This window comes from Nuphar pumila, chromosome 1, assembly GCF_984573655.1.
Source record: "Nuphar pumila chromosome 1, dmNupPumi1.hap1.1, whole genome shotgun sequence".
Taxonomy (NCBI): domain Eukaryota; kingdom Viridiplantae; phylum Streptophyta; class Magnoliopsida; order Nymphaeales; family Nymphaeaceae; genus Nuphar; species Nuphar pumila.
The window spans coordinates 144,829,208-144,845,310 of record NC_143249.1 but is presented as its reverse complement, the minus strand read 5'-3'; the positions used below and the strand labels follow the sequence as shown (position 1 = coordinate 144,845,310).

At 37.6% G+C, this 16,103-nt stretch overlaps 1 pseudogene; it reads left to right on the top strand.

The window, feature by feature from the left end:
• The first annotated feature begins 5,010 nt into the window (after positions 1 to 5,010).
• LOC149849196 (K(+) efflux antiporter 5-like) lies at positions 5,011 to 15,511 on the top strand (annotated as a pseudogene).
• Positions 15,512 to 16,103: the final 592 nt, after the last annotated feature.

Sequence of the window (16,103 nt, the reverse complement as noted above, 5' to 3'; positions counted from 1 at the left end):
GATGAACTCTCCTGCTCTCTCGTTCTCATTCTGTTTGAGATTATACAGATGGTTGAGAGTCGATGAGGCTTCAACATTGAACATGAAGCGCTCAATGAACAAGTTCACGACTTTATCGAACTCTCGTAGTTCGATAGGATTGATGTGGTCTGCATACCACCTTGCTGCTACTCCTTCCAGACTGCGGGGGAAGCAAATGAATAAGACCCAGTTATCTATTCTGAAACGGCCACATTCCGCATAGAATGTGGCCAAATAAGCTTTTGGGTTGCCTGTTCCATCAAATTTGAGGAATTTTTGAGGAAGATTCTCCAGATTATCATCCCCGTCTAGGCCGTTATAGAAATCTTCGCCTGAATAGGTTTGCATGCCTTTGCTCTTGGCCTGAATATCTTTGATTGCTCGAGTCATTTCCCTCAATTGCTCGCGCATCGGATCCTCCGCTGGAGTAGGCTTGTTCACAGATTCAGGCTCTTCAGTGATCTTTATGAACTATCTTGGAGGATTCTGACTGAAGACAAACTTCTCTTCTTCTTCTGACTCTTCCTCTGTTGATTCTGTGTCCTCAGAAGTAGTGTCTGGCTGAACTTTCTTTTTGATAATCTTGACTTGCTTTTTCACAGCCTTCTTCTTCAGTTTGCTTTTTGGAACGACCATTTTCAGATTGGCCTCAGCTTGTTCTGACATCATCCTTGCCATCATCTTCTGAAACAGACCATACATGGCTGGATCGATATCATCTCCTTTGTACTGACTCTGTCCTCTGACTGACTTGGGAGAGTCCATTGCCTCGATCTCGCTGTCACTGTGCAGAGGAGTTGTTTCTTTCTCAGTTCTCGTCTAAACCATTCTGACAATGCCAATGCTTTCGGTAGAATAAGAGGAATGGTTAGAGTGCGGAAAAAGCTTTTCCAAAACAACATTTTGAGAAAAGAATGAAGGACTTGGTAGACAATTAAAAAGGATTATCCCATTACCAGGGATTGGGTCATCACGAGATTTATGACAATTGCATCATCATTCTTATGACAACAAAAAATGTGCCTTGTTACCTAGGCGAGGTCGTCAACCATGATAAAAAGATTTGAAGAAGAACGAGAAGAATATTTAAAAGAATATCCCCATTGCTGGAGATAAGGTCGCCACAAACATCGCGGCCATCTACACTCAAAATAATATTTGGCCCAAAAATGCTTTTCAGCAGAACAAAAAGTAAATTTTATTGATAATGGATTCAAAGACAAAGAGAGGGTGGACAGACAATTTGCCACCACTCTTGATATTCAGCAGATACATTGGGTCCAGAAAATACAAACAAAAGAATGAAGGAATCCCAAGTGTATTTGGTTACATGGTATGCCCCAGACCACTGATCCGACTGCAGATTAAATTCTGACATGTTGCCTATCAAGAAGCGAATATTGGCATGAACCTGCCGCTGTGAGAACTGTCTGAGACACCTCTCTGGCTGTTAGTCGACACAGAAGAAGGGACCAAGCAATCTGTAGCGCTTGCTACGAGCATAAGTGTAGCAAGGAACTGACTCTTGTCTGTCGAAGTAATCTCAAACGATCTCCTCCTGATGCATACTCTCGATCAAAGCTCAATACTGAATGGCTAATTTTGGCTTCTTACTGTTGAACCTTAAAGAGTTGGATTTTGATGGCACATGTTGCAGTAACCAAGACTGCAAAGCATAAGTGCATCCTTCCACCAGAATGGTCTCTCCAAGGGAAAAGCGAGCTAAGTCTCGGTAGAGAAAGGTTAAAGCTGCCATGGAAACTGAAAGTTGACGGGTCTACTTGCTTCCCCATCTTCGAAAGAGTTCGGCAACTCTGACATCGATGAAATTTTGATTGTCTTAAAAGAATGTGTTATCATCGCAAAAATTTTCCCACTCCCTCTGCGAGAGTGAGAAGAAACAATTTTGTGAGTCAAACTCAACCAAAGTTTTGAAAATTGGTTTTGAAAATTTGCGGGAAAATTTCATGGAATGGGATCCGCATGTCGGTACAAGGTTCAACCGTTCCTGGCGCCTTTACCAGGGGTAATTGAACCAAGGATCAAATGTGCGCTTTGACTAAGTTAAATTATCTAAATTAAGCTTTATTTTCCTAGAATGCACAGAGAATCAGGCATGTGCTATGGAATTTTGAACAAATGCAAGTTTTGAAAGAATGTTGTTTGCTTGGAAAATTGAAATGTACTTGGAAAATAATTGGAAAAGTGCTTGAAATTGGAATTCTTGGGAAAATCATTAAATTTCATTAGAAATCAGAAATTTGCATTGGAAAATGATTTCTCAGGAAAACTTGAACTTTGGAAAATCGATTTTGAGATTTAGACTGCTTTTCTGAGGAAATAGATTTGAGAATTCTGAGAAAATCAGGAAGTTCATTGGAAAATGACTTTTGAAATGGAAAATGGATTCTCAAGAAAATGGGAAATCTGAGAAAATTGATTTTGAGATTCGAAACTTAGAATTGAAAATGTGGAAATCTTGGAAAAATCATAATTCGAACTTGGAAAATACTTTGAAATTTCATTTGAAAACTCAGAATTCTGAGAAAATCAAATCCTGAAAAAGACTTAGAATTTTTTTGAGAAAATCAATTTCTCTGAAATGGAATTGGGAAAAGAGTTTGAAAATAATGCAAATTGAATGAATGAATATGAATTTGAAAGGTATTTCATTTGAGGAATTGGGAAATCCTTTTGAAGTTTTGAGAAATGCAGTGCATTTTTAAATTAGCCTAATAGTGTAGGTTGAATGTGGCTAATACGAAGATCATAAATCTAGGTTTCATTCGTATTCTGACTATGACCAAAAATACAAATTCCACCAAGTTTATAAACTCCATAAGAGCTTGTGCACGTGCCATTCGTGTCAACCATAGTGATTTTGGAAAATGTGCATGAATGATGCATCAGATATCAGAATTTGCAGAAATTAAACTATATGCAATGCAGTCCTATTCTAAGCAGAAATGTAAATTCTTATTCTCAATTATTACATCTTTACATTGAATAAAAATAAAATAATAAAGCTAAGCCTTCTTCTTAGATGTTCCTGCAAAACTAGAAAACAATGCTAGCACATAAATGTAGGTTTTTATGAACTTATCCAAAAATATTGGAAATTATCGAATATTATTCAGATATAAACCCAAAATTATACTCCTTTTAATATAAACATGAGAAGTAATGAATAAAATAAAAAAATTAACTTGGAAATTCAAAATTGGGGTCAAAATGACCAAAATGCCTCTGATGACCTTGAAATCAAGGTTTTCTGAAAGAATTTTTATAAATTTTGGAAATTTGAAAATCAAATGAAATAAATCAAACATAATATGATAAAATATGATGATATGCATGAAAATTTGGAAAGTTAAAGTTTGGAATTTCGAAATTATGGTCAAAATGATCAAAATGCCCCTGATAACAAGACTATGGCCTTGAAACTAGGGTTTTCTAAAATAAATTTTGTAAAAATAGAAAATGTAAAATGCAAATAACATTGAAATTAACCCTAATATGATTCTATATGCTTATTTATATGATAAAAATCCTAAAATGGCAAAAATATCATAAAATATCAAGTTTGATTCAATTTTCGCCAAATTTTCGCCTCTGAATTTAAAAATAAACTAACATATAAAGCAAATGAACTTGGAATTGAGTCAAATTTGGCATAAACACCTATACTAACCCTAAAAATAGAATGGAGTTCGAAAATCTATTTTTTTTTTGTATTTTCTTAATATGGAAAATTGCAAAAAATCCTAAAAAATCAAGATTTTGCCTGAAATGTTGATTCTAAATTGGATTTCGGAAATCAAACTTCCATAAAAATTTCACAAATTTTATGGGGTGACATAGGAAAATTAGGTAAATATTTTTTCCTTTTACAAGTTTTGGTTTTGACCTATGGTCGGAGCTGGACAGCTCCGTCAAGCCAGATCGGAATCCGGCGACTTTAGGATTTAAGGCAGACAGACAGGTTTCGGGAGAAAATATGGGAAAAATAAAAGACAAATGAGAAAATGTCTTAAATTGTGGTAAAATGTCCCTGATAAATAGAGGAAAATTTCCTTTTTTTAAAGCATTGGGATTCAGGTTTTAGTTTGGAAATGGGCACACTGTTATCAGAGACCTAGATCTCTGGAATTTTCGGATATGAGAATCTGTCAAATAGAAAAGATAATTTTGGGAAAAATACTTGAAAATTCCAAAAATTACCAAATTTTGGGAACAAACAAAGGAATGGGTTAGGAACAACTTTTGTGTTGAAAGTTTTGATAGACGACTTATGGATTGAATGGACAAAACACATTAAAGTCGATATGTACCCTGACAAAGAAAAATCGAGGTTTTCCTAGAGGTCTGGGAAAATTGATTTTTAACAAAGATCAAATCTACTTATAAGGATCCCAAAATTTTTAAACAATTAGTAGATTTCATCGTGAATCTACTGTAATTTTTAGGGGGAGATTCGAATCTTTTACAAGAGTGAATCTGGGTCCTCAAGTCTGCTAAAATGGAGTTTGGGTTTTCCAGAAGGTTCAAAACCCAATGTGAGGTCTGATTTTTTTAATGGGGTTGCTGAACCCAAATCAAGTTGGGTTTTTAGCAGGGAATCACATATGAACATATTCATTAATCATGGAAATATTCACTATTTATTGACAAAAAACTGAGCATAAAATGATATCCGGATCATTGTATATAAATCAAAGCTTGTTAATCTTAAATCTAATCAAATGATTATCTAAATAATGAAATGAAACTAAATATGTTGGTAATTTACATGGTAATGACGAGGAAATATGAAATCATCAGGGAGATTGCTTGAAATTTATGTTGGCTAATGGAACGAAGGGCCTCATCCATGGGATGGATGAACCATTTCATCTGTTTAGCCTTAAATCAATGTAAAATATAAAAGGAGAAGAGATTCATTACCTTGGGTTGGCGCTTGGTTATGGTTGAAGGAAGTTGCACTTTGATATGGCTGGAGGATATGCTGAAGATGATGGTGATGCTGCCACACTTGGAAGGAATGGAGATGGCTGGACCGACTGGAAGGAGTGGCTGGAGGAAGGAGGTCCGGCTGGTGAAGGTGGTGGTCCAAGGATGGAGGTGAAGGTGGTAGCGCCGGCTGGAGCAAGGTTGCCAATGGTTGTGGCTGAATATGGCAGTAGCACCAATGGAGGCAAGGCTAGCTGCTGCTATGGAGATGCTACAGCAAGAGGAGTCTAAGGATGGCAGCTTGTGAAGGAGAGAGGTTCCAAATGCACAGCCGTATATGCCCTTTTTGTTATAACTTAGGGAAAAATAAAACCCAAAACCTAAGTTTCTAATGAAAGTGGGTTAAGGGGAGATGAGGGAGCTAAAGGGCTGAGCGTGACTCTCTATAGGAAGCAGCCATATGAAGGTTAGACAATAGGGAAAATGGAAAGAAAAGGAAGGGAGGGAAAAGAAGAAGGAAAGAAAAGGAGAAGGAAAGAAAGGAGAAAGGAAAAGGAAAAAAAGGAGGGAAGAAAGAAGAGGGAAAAAAAAGAGAAGAAGGGGGCTGGAGTGGTCTACATGAATGAAAAAGAAGAGGGAAGAAAAGTAGAAGAAAAAGAAGAAAAGGAAAAGAAAAGGAAAGAAAGGGAAGAAGAAGAAAAGGAAAAGGAAAGAACAGAAAAGAAGAAGAAAATGGGGAAGGAAAAAGTAAAGAAAGGGAAGAGGAGAGGGGGCTGGTCGACCCCCTTGTGGGTCCCACCTCCTCTCATAAAAAAAAAAAAAAAAATGAAAGAAATAAAAAAGAAAAGGAGAAGATAAATTCCTTTTTTTTTAAATGGGAATGAAGGAGCCATCTCAAAGTGGGCTCTCTTTACAAATTTGAAATTCATTTTGATAATCATAGGGGTAGAATACTCTTTTTAGAAGAATTCCCGGACGAAACGAGCTATTTTTGGTAGTTTTTGAAATGAGCTCGGATTTTGAAGTTCAATACCCCGTTGCGAAGCAAATCGAGCATAAAATTTTAAAATTTGAGTTTGAAATAAATCCAGATTGTTTTTCTTGAGAAAATATTTCCAAATTTAGACTTCTGGGGGTTGAAAACTCTGGGTTTGAAATTGATTTCTAAAAACCTTAAAAACTCAATCTAGATTAAAATTTATAAAACTGGAGTTCTGGACCTCAAAAATAAAATAAAATGTGATGAAATGTTATGAAATGGTGAGAAATGACATGAAATTCTATGCAAAATGCTAACCCTGAATAAAGAATTTTGGATATTAGACCCCGATTGGCAATTGTACCAGTTCAAAAAGTGTTAAAATTGATAAAATTTGCGAAATGATTCAAGAAATGGTTTTCGGGCTCTACCGGGCCAGAGTGACACTGAAAATTGGGGTGTGAGATGGATTGAACTGGATTGAGCTGGGTTTTAGAGTTTCAGAACTCAACTGGACTGACAAGACACTGACTCAACTGACTTTTCCAACTAAATTTTCAAGAAAAGCTGCCATTTTTAGAGAAATGGTACGGAATGGTCACTATAGTGAAGTGAATTATGAATCTCAGCTGGGTTTGAGCTGGAACGAAGATCAGTAATACTGACATGAACTAAAATTGAAGCTCGAACACTAGCTCAATCGTCTGAATTCAGCTCAATGTCAGCTAAATGAGTTGAACGGGCTAAAATGGGCTCCTGGACACTTGGAAATGTTTTTGAACTGAAACTGGAGCACTTGAACTCCTTGTGAGCTCAAGTTAGAATCTGAAGAATATGACTGACTGTGAATGACTGACTCAGAGACAATTGACCTGGATTTGAGTGAGAAATGAGCTCATTTCTGAAGAAATGATCCCATTTTGGCAGGAATGGTCAGAAATGAAAATGGTTTGTTAATTGTGAGCTTGGATGAGCTTGAAATGACTGATATTCTAATTGTTCTGAACTGACCAATGAGCTTGGTTGACTCCGACTGACTGGTGTCCGGGATGACCTAGGGGTAAAATAATAATTTTTCTAATGAAAGTTGGTAAAATGGTAGTTTTCTAAAACAGACTCGAGGTTTGACTCCTACACTGACCTAACAGGGTTGGCAATGCACGAGAAGAGTTGTTTGAGAATGGATAAGGAAATTTTAGAGTGTTTACAGATGCCCCTCTTTGCTACTAAGTCGTCTTTATAAGGAGCTTAGTGGCAAAGAAAAACACACCAAATTTGGGCTATAAAAATGCCCCAGTTAGAAGGATCTAACTAGTTATGAAGATTAGCCCTGATGAGAATGATAGATATGAAATAGAGAATAAGGAAGAAAAATTTACTTCAAAGAAGTGAGATTCAGGTTTTGCCTTTAACCTGGATGGGGTGGAAAATACCTCATGTAAAAACGAGGCTCATGTTTAACCCTTAACCTGACCAGAAAACGAAATACCTCATCAAAATGAGGCTCAGGTTTAACCCTTAACCTGACTGGGAAGACAAAAAATGGTAAGTTGGACGGTGAATAAGACAATTTTTTTTTTGAAGAAGAATAAGGCGACTCTTTCGACAACGCGAAAGATGAAATCTTTCGACAACGTGGAAGATGGCAAAGGCGATCCAAAGGAACAAGATGATTCTTTTGACAACCCAAAAGCTGAATTCTTTCGACAATGCAAAAGATGGATTCTTTCGACAACGTGAAAGATAACAAAGGTGATCCAAAGGAACAAGGCGATTCTTTCAACAACGTGAAAGATGACAAGGCGATCCAATGGAGCAAGGCGATTCTTTCAACAACGCGAAAGATGATAAGGCGATCCAAAGGAGCAAGGCGATTCTTTCAACAACGCGAAAGATGACAAGGCGATCCAAAGGAACAAGGCGATTCTTTTGACAACGCAAAAGATGAATTCTTTCGACAACGCGAAAGATAACAAATGCGATCCAAAGGAACAAGGCGATTCTTTCAACAACGCGAAAGATGACAAGGCGATCCAAAAGAGCAAGGCGATTCTTTTGACAACGCAAAAGATGAATTCTTTCGACAACGCGAAACATGAATATTTTTGACAACGCGAAAATGGCAAAGGTGATCCAAAGGAACAAGGCGATTCTTTTAACAACGCGAAAGATGACAAGGCGATCCAAAGGAGCAAGGCGATTCTTTTGACAACGCGAAAGATGAATTCTTTCGACAATGCAAAAGATGACAAGGTGATCCAAAGGAGCAAGGCGATTATTTTGACAACGCAAAAGATGAATTATTTCGACAACGCGAAAGATGAATTTTTTCGACAACACGAAAGATAACAAAGGCAATCCAAAGGAACAAGGCAATTCTTTCAACATCACAAAAGATGACAAGGCGATCCAAAGGAGCAAGGCGATTCTTTTGACAACACAACAGATGAATTCTTTCGACAACGCAAAAGATGAATTCTTTCGGCAATGCGAAAGATGACAAAAGCGATCCGAAAAAACAAGGCGATTCTTTCAACAACGCGAAAGATGACAAGGCTATCCAAAGGAGCAAGGCGATTCTTTTGACAACGCAAAAGATTAATTCTTTCGACAACGTGAAAGATGAATTCTTTTGACAACACGAAAGATGGCAAAGGTGATCCAAAGGAACAAGGCGATTCTTTCAACCACGCAAAAGATGACAAGGCAATCCAAAGGAGCAAGGCGATTCTTTTAACAACGCAAAAGATGAATTCTTTTGACAACACAAAAGATGGGAAAGGCGATCCAAAGGAACAAGGCGATTCTTTTAACAACGCAAAAGATGAATTCTTTCGACAACACAAAAGATGAGAAAGGCGATCCAAAGGAACAAGGTGATTCTTTCAACAACGCGAAAGATGACAAGGCGATCCAAAGGAGCAAGGCGATTCTTTTAACAATGCAAAAGATGAATTCTTTCGACCACGCAAAAGATGAATTCTTTTGGCAATGCGAAAGATGACAAAGGCGATCCGAAAAAACAAGGCGATTCTTTCAACAACGCGAAAGATGACAAGGCTATCCAAAGGAGCAAGGCGATTCTTTTGACAACGCAAAAGATTACTTCTTTCGACAACGTGAAAGATGAATTCTTTTGACAACGCGAAAGATGACAAAGGTGATCCAAAGGAACAAGGCGATTCTTTCAACAACGCGAAAGATGACAAGGCGATCCAAAGGAGCAAGGCGATTCTTTTAACAACGCAAAAGATGAATTCTTTTGACAACACAAAAGATGGGAAAGGTGATCCAAAGGAACAAGGAGATTCTTTTAACAATGCAAAAGATGAATTCTTTCGACAACACAAAAGATGGGAAAGGTGATCCAAAGGAACAAGGTGATTCTTTCAACAACGCGAAAGATGACAAGGCGATTCTTTTGACAACGCAAAAGATGAATGCTTTCGACAATGCGAAAGATGAATTCTTTCGGCAATGCGAAAGATGACAAAGGTGATCCAAAGGAACAAGGCGATTCTTTCAACAACGCGAAAATGACAAGGCGATCCAAAGGAGCAAGGCAATTCTTTTGACAGCGCAAAAGATGAATTCTTTCGACAACGCGAAAGATGGCAAAGGCGATCCAAAGGAACAAGGTGATTCTTTTGACAACGCGAAAGATGACAAGGCGATCTAAAGGAGCAAGGCGATTCTTTTGATAATGCAAAAGATGAATTCTTTCGACAACATGAAAGATGGCAAAGGCGATCCAAAGGAATAAGGCAATTCTTTCAACAATGCGAAAGATGACATGGCGATCCAAAGAAGTAAGGAGATTCTTTTGACAACGCAAAAGATGAATTCTTTCGACAACACGAAAGATGAATTCTTTCGACAACGCGAAAGATGGCATAGGCGATCCAAAGAAACAAGGTAATTCTTTTGACAACGCGAAAGATGACAAGGCGATCCAAAGGAGCAAGGCGATTCTTTTGACAACGCAAAAGATGAATTCTTTCGACAGCACGAAAGATGGCAGAGGCAATCCAAAAGAACAAGGCGATTCTTTCAACAACACGAAAGATGACAAGGCGATCCAAATGAGCAAGGCGATTCTTTTGACAACGCAAAAGATGAATTCTTTCGACCACGCAAAAGATGAATTCTTTTGAAAACGCAAAAGATGGCAAAGGTGATCCAAAGGAACAAGGCGATTCTTTCAACAACGCGAAAGATGACAAGACAATCCAAAGGAGCAAGATGATTCTTTTGACAACGTAAAGGATGAATTCTTTCGACAACACGAAAGATGATAAAGGTGATCCAAAGGAACAAGGTGATTCTTTCAACAACGCGAAAGATGACAAGGCGATCCAAAGGAGCAAGGCGATTTCTTTGACAACGCAAAAGATGATATCTTTCGACAATGCGAAAGATGAATTCTTTCGGCAATGCAAAAGATGACAAAGGCGATCGAAAGGAACAAGGCGATTCTTTCAACAATGCGAAAGATGACAAGACGATCCAAAGGGGCCAGTCGATTCTTTTGACAACGCAAAAGATGAATTCTTTCGACAATGCAAAAGATGAATTCTTTCGACAACGCGAAAGATGGAAAAGGCGATCCAAAGGAACATGGCGATTTTTTTGAAAACGCGAAAGATGACAAGGTGATCCAAAGGAGCAAGGCGATTCTTTTGACAACGCAAAATATGAATTCTTTCGACAACGCTAAAGATGGCAAAGGCGATCCAAAGGAACAAGGTGATTCTTTTAACGACGCGAAAGATGACAAGGCGATCCAAAGGAGCAAGGTGATTCTTTTGACAACGCAAAAGATGAATTCTTTCGACAACAATAAAGATAACAAAGGTTATCCTTTCAGAGAAAAGGCTAATCTTTCAACAACGTGAAGGATGATAAAGGTTACTCTGTCAAGGAGGTAAAAGATGATACCGGGATGTGTCAAGATGGACATCGAGCTCTTCACTTCATGTCAAGATAGTAAGAAAATATTGCCAAAATGTTAAAAAAATTTTGTTGATTCAAAATGCTTGAAACTGATGTATATTGGTATGAAAATCTTTCCCTTTTTTCTACTTGAAGTATTACCTCCAATTGGGCTAACTCAGTAGAATCAAGATTCAAATTCAAATTGCTTGCGATTGGCTTTCTTTCAAGGAAGCTATCCATTTCTTTGATATGAACAAAAAAGAGAGTATTCTTGATATTGTGAAAGCAATTGGTGAAATAGTATTGATAATAAAATTTCACAAATTTTAAATAGGATTCTTGGCATAATGGGCAGTCTGATATCCTGGGATTCTTTTCTCATTATGATCTTTCTGCACTCTTTTTTTTTGGCAGAATTGGAGCTCTCTTGAGTTTTTGAGGGATTACATCATCCTTCATTTTGGAGATGTCCTGACTTTTCTCTCTTTTTCTGTGAAGGGTACGTCACAAACTCCTTCATCTCAGAGATGTTTTGATCCTTCTTTTCTCTCAGGGATTATATTGACGATTATTGGCTCTTTGGTTGGAAATCTCTTGATGATAGCAAAAATTAAATATCCTTTAGGGTTTGTCGGGAGGCTCATCGCAGTCACCTTCATCTTGACGGTGATCTGAACTTTCTTTGGAAGGATCCGTCACAAATTCCTTCATCTTGGAGATAATCCAAATCTTCTTTGGCCTGGGGGGTCTAACTCGCATAATTCGTCTTCATCTTGACGAGAATTGAGAGATCCCTTTTTTGCAGATATTTAATTGTAGTTTAAGTGATGGAGGAGATATGAAAATTAAATGGATTTTTTTGTATCACACAGAATATTTTGACTGCCTTATTTTCCAAGAATGATTTTTAAAAATGTGCCATTGACTGTTGTGAACACCCCAAAATTTTCAAAATTTGTAAAAATGACCCTTTTGCCCCTAACACCCATTTTCTTAGAAAATCAAAGCAATTTCAAAGCTAAACTTCAAATTTTCTGAATTAAATTCCATATTGGTATATTCAAAATTAAATCCCAGATCCGAATCTAGTACTTTAAATCCATATTTCCTCAAAATCCGGATCCAAACCCATTTTTGAAGAAATTTTCTCAAAATATCTTTTAAATTCTCAGGAAAATTCCCTTTTGTAAATATTTTTGCAAAAACACAAAAAAATTAGTTTTAATCTTTGTTTTCTCACAAACTTTAGTATTTTATTATAAAAATACAAAAAAAATTGAAAGATAACGCAAAAACAAAAAAAAAATGGAAAAATTTCGAGAAAAATAAATGAGTTTAAACTTAAAAAAAAATCAATTTTTTGCTAAAAACCTCGGGAGCCCCCTCTTTGTAAAATCTTGAAAAAGCAAAGGGGCTCCTCTGCAATTTTGTCTTTTAGGGTTTTAAAAAAAAATCCTTCGTAAGAAAAGGAAGAAGGCGAAAAAATCGCCCTCTCACCTCTTTCCCCTTTTTGAACCACCCGAAACCCTTTCACTTGGACCCTCCGATCATCGTACCTCCATTTCCCCCCCTCGATCCTTAACCGCTCGGCCTCCATTCGGGAACCTTCTTCCTCCTTCTTAAAAGGGAACTCGAGGGAACCCTAAGGGGATCCGCTTCTCACCCCCGCACCCCCATTTCCTCCTTCACGCATTCATTTCTTCATTTTCCTCCTTCACTCCTCCCTTCCCCTCTTCTCACACTGGTTCAACTGGAGAAAAACCTTCAGAACAGTATAAGACAACTCGGTAAGAGACCTCTCTCCCTTTCATCTTTGTTATTTCTGGTTTTGCTTCATTTCTCTTTCTTTTCCTTTTTTTTTTGTTTAATTGCTTCATTAGAGCCCTATTGGGGTGTCGATTCTGTGTATAGCAGATATCAACCCCTCTTTGTGCAATATCAACGGAATGCTTGCATTCCAACAATTTCTTTTTTTATTTTATTTTATTTCATTTTTTTTTACTATTTGTCCTTGTTCTAATCTCCCTTTTGTATCTAATCGTCGGACGATTCTATGGTTTAGAGAGCCTCTGAAGCTGTCTTTCAATTTGTTCCATTATTCCTAGATGATTGAAATCCATCATTCTTTCATTTCTTCTTATCCAGCACGGGGTCTGTTTCCATGTTTTGAAGGCATCATCAGCACCAGGCTGTATCGAGCGTAGCCCCTATTGATCTGTTATGAACATGGTCAGATCACCATAAGAGATGGTACTAGGGGCATTGTGGGTCACTCAGGGGTTCCTCATAATCAAATTCTAAAGAGCCACAGTCCCCATCGTCATTCTGTGGCTGCCCTGTGTATTAATAATACCCTGTCACGGTGTGGAATTACAACTTCCATATTCCATTTGAGCCTACTGTTATAAGTATTTCCCCTTTATTGTTAATTTCATTCACATTCCAATAGATGTGAAACCTGCATTTTCATTTTGGATGCATGACAGCAGACACGCTTTTTTTTTTACTTACTAATTTGCATTTGAATATAGCCTTCACGGTAATATCCGATCTGGTCTAGTACCAAATCGGATTTACCCTGTAGAAATTTCTGGTTAATCTCATATGTAAACTCACCTTGTTTGCTCAATACCATGCGTTCTGTGTTCTGGTATCTCTGTTTTACCATAACTATCATAAACATCAACATTCAACAAAGCTTTATCCCTGTTATCTATACCTAATAAAGCTGGGGATTTATTTCCTTGATTAATATTTACCTTTGCTCTTCGTTGATACTTCAAAGGGGTGAGGATATCATGAAAAGGGTTGCATTCGTCCAGATTACATTCGGGTTTTTTTAGTATATAGTAATGAAAGTGGGTCCTGATATATGTTTGTTCTGAACTAATTGTGAAATTGTCTGAGTTACACCATGAAAGGGATTAGTGGCTGAGATTCCATCAAGGCTAGCTTGCTGATCTAGGTGTAGTCACTGAGCTCGACAGATGGTTTGAAGTTTTATTGACATTGCCATCACCCCCATATTATTGTGGCATCCATCCACCAGCTGCATCTTCTTCCCCTGCAAAAGAGGTATGGTCCCTCATTAATATGTTGATAAAGTCGCAGATGTAATATTCATCTTAAGAAATACCAAGCATGATGTTTGTTTGCTATGATTACGCTTGTAGTGGTGAAACTGTTGTCATTAGCTTCGCACTATGAAATAATATATGGATGCTTTTTCCAGTCTCAGTGAAAGTTTCAGTATAAACCCTTTACCTTGTGATATAAGAAGGTCTGTGCCAGCCAGGCATACCTCCCGTGGGTTTTGTGAAATTCATTTCTAGTAAAGGGACATCAATAAATGATATTCATCTATATCAAGATGATCCGAAAGTGCCATGTGTTCAGGTTTCCCAGAATAGGAGAATTTCTGGTTTGTACCCTCTGAAGTAGCAACTTGTACAAGATTTCAGTATTATCAACAAAATATAGCAGAGCAAAGTTAAAAGTCGTTGGGCCTGTTGCAATACTTGTTGATTTGCTCCAGTTTGTTATTTTCATGTGCTTATATACCATGACTGCAGTGCTATGCAGTGCAAAGTTGTTAAAGGGCATATTTGTTGGTGCTTTTCTGTCCATGTCATCAACAGCTGTGGTGCTCAAATTGTCGGTGGAGTGTAATAGTACCAATGTTGTTTATAGCCAGGTCACAATCAGAACACTTATTTTCCAGAACAGCGTTATTGGTCTGTTATTTGCTTTGCTTCCAGTTTTAGGTGGAAATGGTGGCCTTATTCAAGGGATTGTATCCATAGCAAAACTGTTGTTTGTGCTGTCCGTGTTTCCTGACTGCTGCATCCATATTGTGTTGTTCATTTGTTCCCCGTTTCTTGAAGTTGATGAGCCAGTTGTCTCCCCAGACAAATGAGCTCTATCAGCTAGATTCTGTGGCTTTTTTTTTTGCTTATTATTAGCTTGGTGCAATGATAAACTTGGCCTCAGTCTTGGGTTGGGGTCATTTGTTGCTGGTGTTATGATATCAACCACTGATTTTGCTCGGCATACACTAGGTCAGGTGGAACCCATTTGTAATCTATTTGCGGCACTTTTTCTTGTTAGCATTGGAATGCTTATACACGTCCAATTTCTGTGGAGCCATGTAGATATTCTTGCATCTGTCATTCTGGTTGTTATAATAAAAACAATAGTGATTATGTGGTGACCAGGGCCTTTGGCTATGGAATGAGGTCTTCTTTCCGGGTAGGTGTTTCTCTTGCATAAGTTGGAGGATTTGCTTTTGTCCTTTTAAAGTCGTACCTCAAATCTTCATCCTATTAAGGGAAAGACATATCTGCTTCTTTTGGGAACTACAACACTTAGCCTGCTAACAACAGCCCTCTCACCACTATGTCATTTCCAAACCCACAAAAACAAGTTGGTGCATCATACTTCTCAAGAAGTATCTTGTAATATATATTTTCCAGGAAATATTATCCCTATGTTTCTGTAAATGAAGTTGATAGAAATTGTGCATCTATGGAAACTCCTTGTGGAATCACATCAGAAATGGTTTCAGTGTCAAGTATCATTGGAAGGTACTTCTCTGACTATGAGGAAGTGAATTTAGCTGATAGATAAATTGATAGCGGTAAATATGTTAAGGTACATGATACATTCAGAGCTGCATATCAAAGGAATCAAATTGGTAGCTCTTGGAAAGAAGAAACTCTTGATGTTCTACAAGACAAATGTGATCGAGGGATTGATTCTTTATGGAGTAAAGCACCTTCTCATTTTGAGAATCAGTTTTGTCAATCAGGTCAAAGAAGTGAATTTTTCCTTGAACAATCAAAGGAGGAGGATAGAAAACATGTGAAAATTCAAGATAAACAGAACAAAAGCCTTCAGATGAAGTAAATTAGAGGAAGCATCCCTCACATCAAATATGGATGATCCTAAAAATTTGCAACTGGAAAAGAGATCGAAGAAGAAGCAAATACTTGATCCTCAAAAGATGCAAGTTGAGTGCAATACTGGTCATGGGAACAAATCTTGTCAACATGTAACTGTTGACACTTCATTGGTAATGGAAGTTGATTATTTCACACCACAAGATGCCAACACACACCACCTCCAAACTTCTGCCATATCATTTGCAGCATCTTTATATCCTGTTTGTCATTTATGTATTACATTGTTGTTCGCTGTCCTGCTTTTATACCTACCATAG